Here is a 9,714-nt window from a genome sequence, read left to right on the forward strand (position 1 = left end):
CGGAAAATGACGTCATAGGGTGGGTTTGAATCGGACTGAGCCAAGGAATCAGAGGAAAAAAGAATTTTGATTGTAGCCCATTCGGTTCAAAAGTTATGATGATAAACATACGTGAAAGTTTGGACAAGTGGTGGCGCTAGAGAGTTTGATTTTGAGACTTCATAATTGGCCTGATTAATGTTAATACTGGCCTCTATCATTGTGCCAAATTATACAACTTTCCCGCATACGCCTATATGGGCTGCCATTCAAATCCGGCGGAAGAAACGGAAGAAGAAGAAGAAGAAGAATAATAATAATAATAATAAATATAGCTGCAAGCAGCAATTAAGGGGCCAAGCACTATTGGCCATAAGGTGGCGCTGCTCCAGACGTTTTTGAGTACTTTCAGGGCATGGGGTTGAAGATGCATACCATGTTTTGTAATGATATGTGAATGTGTTGGTAAAATATAGCATTTTTGGCCAAAAATCGAAATGGGCGACGCCCAAAATGGCTGACCTGTGAAAATCAGACATCATTCGACTCGGCATGCTCTGCCGGATGTAATGAGACCAGTTTCATGAGTTTCGGACGAAAGGTTGAGACGTTATAAGCCAAAAAGCAAGTTTTTAGTATCTCCGGACCACTAGGGGGCAGTGCGCCGAAACTCTGCAATTAACCTTAGACCCTACTTGTCATAACACACACCAAGTTTGGTGTGAATCGGTGAATGCGTTACAGAGATATCGCCTCAAGTCCATTTTTGCAAGTTCTACGTTAAATTAGTTCGCAAGTTAAACGAAAACGGTTGGTCTAATCAACTTGAATTCCATAACTTTTGGTTGGCATGGTCTGTAGATCATGTGATTAAATTTTGGTAAAAATCGGAGACACGGCGTAGGACGAGTTCGATCAAATAGGTTTTTCGAAAAATTTAAAATAGCGCGAAAAAATTCATGACGGAAAATGACGTCATAGGGTGGGTTTGAATCGGACTGAGCCAAGGAATCAGAGGAAAAAAGAATTTTGATTGTAGCCCATTCGGTTCAAAAGTTATGATGATAAACATACGTGAAAGTTTGGACAAGTGGTGGCGCTAGAGAGTTTGATTTTGAGACTTCATAATTGGCCTGATTAATGTTAATACTGGCCTCTATCATTGTGCCAAATTATACAACTTTCCCGCATACGCCTATATGGGCTGCCATTCAAATCCGGCGGAAGAAACGGAAGAAGAAGAAGAAGAAGAATAATAATAATAATAATAATAATAATAATAAATATAGCCGCAAGCGGCGATTAACGGGGTTCGAGCATTTGGCAACCTAATTGCCATTTAGGCAGTTTAGATGTAGGACAACCCAACATTTCAGGCTGATCCTGCAGAAATCCATCATGGAATGTAATAAATGGAAAAAATATAAAGCATCAATGAATAAAGTGGTAACCAGGGACTAAATCAGCTTTTAAATGCAATAACAGAGTTTATACCATGCCAAGATGTGATTCAGAATGATCTTTAATGGAATTTTAGTGACTTTGAACCAACATTATGAGGTGTTGTGCTGTCATCTAGTGGTTTATATTAGTAATGCATGTTTAGGCCCTATGCGGAAGCATATAAACACACTGTGCTCTTTAGATAAATATATTAAGCTCATTTATGAACAAAGTTTAATTGCTTTTTTGTTTTTTTATATTTACTGATTTAGACAGTGATTTTGTTCAATTTAAACAAAAAAGCAAGACAAGCTTTTTAAAGTAGTTTTTTTTAAATAATGGTAAATAATAAATGGATGGTCTGAGTTACTGCAGTGGATTTTGTGTCAAAGTGATCAGGATAAGCAGGCCTGTCATATATTATGTCAGATTAAGTATATTTGTGAAAAGCTGTCTACAATAAACACATACAATACAAATTATGGTCAAATAGCTGTGAAAATCAGTGTTTTTGATACCTTTTCTACTGTTATAGCGCCACCTATTGACCTATCTTCACAAAATTTTGCATGCTTGTTAGGAATCACATCTCAGATGTGCATACCTGATTACATGACGTTTTGAGTTTTCTTTTTGCATATACATGCATTTAGGTCAATGTAAGACACACCCCTTTTGTAAATGAGCCATTTATAGCTACCAAAAGTGGAAAGTTCAACTCATTTCAATAACTATTGATCTGCTCAGTTCAGAGATTCATACAACACTGGCTTTGTGGTGATTGAGCGAAAAACCAGGTACTAGTTCGCAAAAGTAGGTTTTTCATATATTAATTAATATTTAATAAAAAGATTAAGTGACATCAGTGGTTTTAGTGTCAGACTGTTCGGTATGAGCAGGCCTATCATATGATATGTATCTTGTGTGGCTGTGCAAAACTTTATGTAATAACCAATCAATTACATTCTCAAAAAACCCAAAATCGCCCCCTAGTGGTGGATTTCTTTCAAAATTCTTACAGACCTCTAGGACCATGAGTCGAACATGCCCACCGAGTTTCGTTCCGATCACTCATCGTTAACCTAGTTTAATGGTTGTTTAATCTTAATTGGCTAATGGCGGCCATGTTTTTTGAGATATGCCAATGTCCTTATAGTATGTCATGACACGTTAGACAAAGACACTGCATGCCAAATTTCAAGCTGATTGGACTAATGGTTGTGAGGTTAGAGTAATTTTTATGTTTTTTAAGCTATATAGCGCCACCATGTGGCCAAAGTTTGCGGGTTTTGCACTGTGACCTCAAACTGACCTTATACATGTGTGTACCAAGTTTGATAAAGATATCTCAATCCGTTCAAAAGTTACAGCTACAATTAGCTTTTAGCTTACATTAGCATGTTACATTTTTGCGTACGGTTTCGCGTGAAATCAACATTTCAACTTTCTTTCAATAACTTTTGCTATTCAGTGTCCAGAGAACATTTCTACACTGGTTTGGTTCAGATTGGGTGAAAACCCTAGGACTAGTTCGCAAAAGTAGGTGTCGGACAAATCGCGATGTAGCGGAAAAACGGTGCGTCGTAGAGAAAATCTGAGTCACTCCACTTTTGTTCAGGCTGACCCAACGATTCCAAATATGTAAAGTTTTTGAGCCTACGACAAACGGTTTAGAAATGGCGGCCAAATTACTAAATTTTTTTTGTTTTTAGCGCTGTAGCGCCACCTATGGCCCGATTTTGACGAGCCTTTGGATCTGAGTAGCGGTGAGGAGTACTACCATCTGACCAAGTTTGAAGCCAATAGGCCTTACGGTTTGGCCTGGGCAATAGTGATTATGGCAGAAGTAAAATAATAATAATAATAATAATAATAATAAAAATTCTTACAAAAACAATAGGGTTTCAGCGCTTCGCGCTCGAACCCCTAATAATAATAAGAACACTAACGAAAGCAATAGGTGCCTACGCACCTACGGTGCTTGGCCCCTAATAATAATAATAATAAGAACACTAACGAAAGCAATAGGTGCCTACGCACCTACGGTGCTTGGCCCCTAATAATAATAAGAACACTAACGAAAGCAATAGGTGCCTACGCACCTACGGTGCTTGGCCCCTAATAATAATAATAATAAGAACACTAACGAAAGCAATAGGTGCCTACGCACCTACGGTGCTTGGCCCCTAATAATTTTAAAAAATGATGATGTAAAAATAAATATCAATAGGTGGTGAAAAAAATGTCTATTCTATTTCCGATTTTCCCACAGTCCAAAGACATGCGCTATCAGTGAAAACACATGCTGGATAAGTTGGCAGTTCATTTCGCTGTAGCGACCCTGGATTTTTAAAGGGACTAAGCTGAAGGAAAATGAATGAATGAATCTGTTCATTTTAAACAGGTAAAGAAAGCTAAATCAGACTTACACCCTTTATTTTGTGATATTCAAGACTTCCACTTAGGCTAAGAACATGGCAAAAGTAATGTGTTTAATATTAAGACAAGACCAAGACCTTGATATTACAACATGATTAAATTGTAAATTAAATTGTATTATATGTTAAATTGTGGAAAACACAAGTATGAAGTGTATATCACTGGGACATTACTTCAAGGTTTATTTACATAAACAAATACAAAATGTGCCATAATTATTAAACTGGCACAGTAGTAGTTACAAAGAGCTTAGAATGACCATTGGTCATTCTAAGCTCTTTGGTAGTTACCCCTAGGACATATAACTTTTTAAAATGTAAACTCTTATTACTGTTTCACTGTTTAAACGTTTTACTGTTACACTTCAAGAGTGCTCAAAAATATATATTAAAAAATAAGGCATGACCCCTTAAGTCCCAGATACACAGCAAAATATGGGGACCCAAAACAACTCTATGGGTGTTAATTTCAACACTTTGAAAGTGTCTCATGGGGTCCACTCAAAACAGAGTTATATCAACACTTTCAAAAGGGTTGGCACATTGACACCGAAGTAAGGGTTAATTTTAACTCAGGGCAGAGTTAAAAAATGTAACTATATTTAACACCGCCTGGTGTAATATATTATTTTATTCAACTCTCTTGAGTGTAAATATGGTAAAAAGGTCAAATAGACTGTAAATTACAAAATAAAAAACATTTTATTTGAAAACATTCACAACTTCAACAATTCATTCAATTTTTAAAATGCAACAATGTCAAATTTGCTTTAAATGTTTTATTAGTAAAGACAGTATCAACAAAATATGATGTCCAAACTTGATGTTTCATCAGAGCAATTTGAAAGTTCAATATATCGTCACTCATAGTTTTCTTCTGAAATTACATTTTAAACAACTTGGCGTGCAAATCTTTCACTTCTGGTGTTTCCTTGGTCCTCCATATCAAACACAGCAGTTTAAATGAAGGTATAAATGCTGTAAACTTGTGTGAAAACAAACTGGAGCTAGGAAATCTCATCAAGCATGTCCTGTGAAAGATGTGCTTCCCAGCCACAGGATGACCTTTTTATCCATGACGATGTACAGTAGTAGCTGCTGATCGCTCGTCTGGTGGTTCCTGATGCACGGATATACTGTAGGGTGATGCTCATCTAAGAACTCTTCAAGACTTCAGCATGACTAAGAAAAATGTTTGAAAACAAATTGCAATCAAATTCTATGATATATTTAAAATAACATTTAAAGTAAATAAAACATTCAAGAAATCTAAACTCACCTTTTGAAAATCCACATGATGATCCACAACTTGACTCTCCCAGCTGGTTGAGGTGACAGGATATGGAAAAGTAGAAAAAACACATATATCACTGTTGGATCTCCAAAAACAATTAGGTTAACCACTATGACTAGAACTGGAAAACAGGCAGCTGTCTGTCCACAATCCTGAATTTAACACACTTGGAGCAAAATTTAGAGGAGCTTAAAATCTTTTATATCATTTAGTGATGCTGACTTCCCCAAAATATTGGCCACAGTGTAAAAAATATTCATAAACTTACAGTTTTCTGTAAGCGTGTGCGTGCGTGTGTGTGTTTGTGTGTGTGTGTGCGTGTTTCTTTACCAGATTCAACTTGTTAGGCCCTTTCAGGTCCAGTACTGACGCCACCTTTCCTGGAGTCTAGCAGATGTTTCAGGTCCAAATATAATCTAAAATATTAGGATAAGCAGAAGAGGAAAAGTGCAAAGCAGAGCAAAACATTATTTAAGTAACAGTTCACCCACAATACAAAACTTATCACCTTCATGTCATTTGTTATTCTCTAATGCTCTAATACCCTCTCAGCTTATTGTAAAACAAATACAGAACTTTATACAACATACCTTCATTATTATCACCACATATGACCAAGAAGGTGTGCTTGGTCATTTCACCAACTCTGGAAATACACCATCCGTCTCTAATCAGCCACCGTCACAGGGTCTTGTGTTATTGTACAGAGAACTGTGGCTGTTAAAAAACAACAACACATTAGTATCTAACACATGCATAACCTTCAGATAAAAAAGAGAGATGAACATCACAAAGTATGCCTCAAACATTTTCACATATCTTTTGATTCAGATGTTGATTATTGATAATAAATCTACAAATCAAACTGTATCATCATTAGGCTGCTCAAATATGAATCAGTTGATTAATTTACAGACAGGTGGCTGTTTACAACGCACTAATAAAACGGAAATGTTGTGTACAGTACATGCTAAGTTTAGCCTATAGTTTTAAGCACAATATCATGCGGGAGAAAAAGCTTGACTAAGATGTTCCTGACAACAGAAATAGCCTAACTTACTAACGTCAGACATCCCGAGTTGGGAAAAGTCATTTTCGGGGGATACAGAGTTGATTTGCGGGAGGTAGCGGGAGAGATGAGTACCTAAAGAGCAATGGGATGAGTTGCGCGCGACGTACCTGAAGAGCGGTGGGGGTGACTTGCGCGCGACGTACCTGAAGAGCGGTGGGGGTGACTTGCGCGCGACGTACCTGAAGAACTGGGAGGGATGCGGTGGAGAGGGGCGTGCAAAGTGTTTAATGACCGGGCGGGAGACGCGCGATATCCGGGAGATGATCATTCATTTGCGGGCATCTACTTGGGCATCTGGGAGTCTCTGTGCATTTGCGGGATAACGTTAACGTTAGTCCCGCAACTTCCGGGAGACTTCTGTAACGTTAAATGTCTGATAAAGTGCAAACGCGGTCATTTAAAGACATTAATGTTAACATTCCGACTTTAATGGTTGTCAACACTTAATATAATTTAAGCGTACGTTATCACACAAGTCTAAGTTATGGACTAACGTTAACGGTAACGTTATAGAGTGGAGGAACTATGACGTCAATTTGTATGCAAAAACCCGGAAGCGAGTTAGCATTTTAGCACTTCCGGTTCCCTCGTCCCAAAGTCAATGGGTTTTTTGAATGGGGTTTCAGTAAAATCGCTCAAATAAGGTCCGTGGCTAACACCAACTCAATATACTTTCACGTTTTGTTCTACGACATAAAACACATCAGTTACAGCACACTCATCAACTTTTAAATCGATTATGCTTCTTTAAAAAGACGGTTGCTATCAAGTTGCTAAATGAGACTACAGGCGGCGTCGGGGGCATTATACGTCATCGAGCTGATCTGGTCTGGAGCGCAGCTCGCTTGGGCGTTTGGATTTGTCTGTGATTTAAGTATTTTCAGAATAGTATTTTATAGTTTGTTGTATTATTCTAATTGAGAATTCAGATTGTGTGTAGATAATTCCTTCACATGTAAAGGCTGTCGAGACAGATTCATTTGTTGATCATTTTAATTAAACGATAATATGAAGATACTGCTCAGTTTCTTTCCTGCTCTCAGTAATGCAAACGTGTGAATAAATGTGTAAAAATACATGCATGTTAACTGTCATTTTAACGTGATCAAGTGATTTCTCGTCTTTTTTTCTTCATCAACACATAACTCTGTCATAACTGCAATATTTACACTCCTCCATAAAACGTACAGCAGATGTGACTGTATTGGGCTGTTTTTCGCTGTACTTCGTGACACAAAAGGAATATTGAATGTTGTTCTGTGTCCATAATGATGAAACCTGCAGGCATTTGATAGACTTGTTCCTCCTCACGCCGTCGTCTGTTAAGGTAAGCGGGCTGTGTGCACGCGAGCGATACACTTATTTAAATATGTCTCATAATAATACTATATAGGCACATTTATACACATTTTTTAAACTTTTAGAACAACCGCAAAGCAAAACATGTATTTCCCACGTAAAAACGATCCAAAAGGCACAAAGGTCTATGTGTGTTTGCGTATTTATTAGTTTATAATATATAGCGTGGATTACAATATAATATACTGAGAGATTAACTCTTTGTCATGGACGTTATTTCGAAAAATAAGCTTGATAAGTCGTCTGTAGAAGGGTGGGGCTGACGTCACTGACGAGCGCCCCGAGGGCACTGTAGTCCGTTTATAGCCTAATGTTAGCTTTTCAAGTCTTGCGTTTGCATTTAAGATCCAAAAGTGCTCAATGTTATATTTTCGTGTGACAATTATCCGGCTGAACAAAACGTGTAAGTGTAATGAACAGTGTTTGTACACAGAGCGTATTATTCGCAATCTTCGAAAACCCTATGGGAAAATCCTATAGGGATTTTCACGAGGGAACCAGTTTTATGCTAGCAGCCGATTAGCCTACAAAGTGACGTCATAGTTCCTCCACTCTATATGGACGGCCACGAATGAACCAGTTTAAAAGGGCCGCGGTGTTTAAAATAACCAAATTAACGTACACGAATAACAAACAATCATTTGTTTCAGTCAGAAAGCCTTTTACAAGTAAGCATATGTTCATTTACTCACCAGATATGTTTTAGAAACTCTCCAGAGCTTATGGAAACCGTCCTGTGTTGCCGTTAGCATCCGGGCAGAGTAGGCTAACGTTAGGCGGCTCCGGGGATTCCCTCGCTAGTTTGCTTGGAATTAAAGGAGAAGTGTCGATTTTATTTTACAGATGGGTAACAACGCACAAAATGGCATTAAGCGTGACAGAAATGTGTTGAACATGTACATTTGATGTTTTTATGCACTATGTATGCGTGAGCATATAAAAACATTCTTGAAAAGAAGTCAATAGTAATGCAGTTAAGCTAGATACACAAACGACCATGAATGAACCGCAGAAGTTTAAAATTGTAACTCCATTCTAAAGTTATTAACTTAACAACATGTTTACAACTGTATTTCCTTAAAGAAAGTCAGTAAAATACCAACATTTAGGTAGTTTGACTCACCAGTTGCTGTTCTAAACCTCAGATGGAAAATGGCATCTGGAAAATTCTTCAGTGACTGGGGCTGCATGAATTCCCGGATGTTGGAAATAACACCACCAAGTGTTGAAAAGATAACTCCTTGATTTCGCACTGAATAAAAACAATTCTAACTCTTATTATATTCATTTATCAAAATCTAACTCTTTAACGTCAACACTTTACTCTCAAATGCTTCAACACCGAGAATTTAACTCTGGTGAATTTGCTGTGTATCTACACTAAACTAAACTGAACTTAATCTTTGAAAACTGGACTGACAGTTTACATTTTTCAAGAACTTATACTAAGCTACTTTGACACAATCTGTAAAAAGCGCTATAGAAATAAAGATGAATTAAAAATTAATATTGAAGTATAATATTAAAATACATAAAGTATTCACTTCAACATCTCTTAATACCTCAGTCCGATTTTGTCTAAAAGCATTCTGTTAAATCTTTAATGCTTTATTATTTGCATCAATGTAAAAAACAGCTAATATTATTCAAAAGGTATGATTTTTGTACATTTCTATCATAATCATTTTGCAATGCATTGAATTGTGTTTTACCCCCCAGCAAGAACTACTGTGATTTGCTTACAAACTAGCATTGAAATTTCTTACTCTAAAACATATAGAGTTATACACTGTAGCCATTTAATTTAAGCAGGCCTACTTTGATTTATTTGAGTACCTAGATTTTTCTTTTGCCAATAGTCCAACCAATCAATTGCAAATCATAAAACACACACAAACTTGTTTTCTTTGTAAAATTTCCTTTGTTTTCTTTCTAAAGAACGTCCAAAAAATTTACTTGTGGTTGATTCAGCCTATTATAAAATTCGTTTTATGTTATTATTATTATTATTATTATTATTATTATTTTTTTAATTATTATTACAAATCATCTAAGGCAGTGTTTCCTGAACTCGGGGTTGGGACAATGAGAGGTTGTACCTTGGTGATTTCCAAAAGTCAAATAAATTT

At 36.8% G+C, this 9,714-nt stretch overlaps 1 long non-coding RNA gene across 1 annotated transcript; it reads right to left on the reverse strand.

Annotated features, from left to right (window-relative positions):
* Window positions 1-4,543: 4,543 nt before the first annotated feature.
* On the reverse strand, window positions 4,544-8,768 carry LOC147845982 (uncharacterized). Its single transcript, XR_015481075.1, has 6 exons — window positions 8,709-8,768; window positions 8,278-8,390; window positions 5,745-5,871; window positions 5,485-5,570; window positions 5,140-5,182; window positions 4,544-5,042 (listed from the first exon to the last, which is right to left on the reverse strand). It is a non-coding gene; the product is annotated as an uncharacterized LOC147845982 (long non-coding RNA).
* Between the last annotated feature and the right edge of the window lie 946 nt (window positions 8,769-9,714).

Source organism: Danio rerio, chromosome 3, assembly GCF_052040795.2.
Source record: "Danio rerio strain M-AB ecotype USA chromosome 3, GRCz13ab, whole genome shotgun sequence".
Lineage (NCBI taxonomy): Eukaryota > Metazoa > Chordata > Actinopteri > Cypriniformes > Danionidae > Danio > Danio rerio.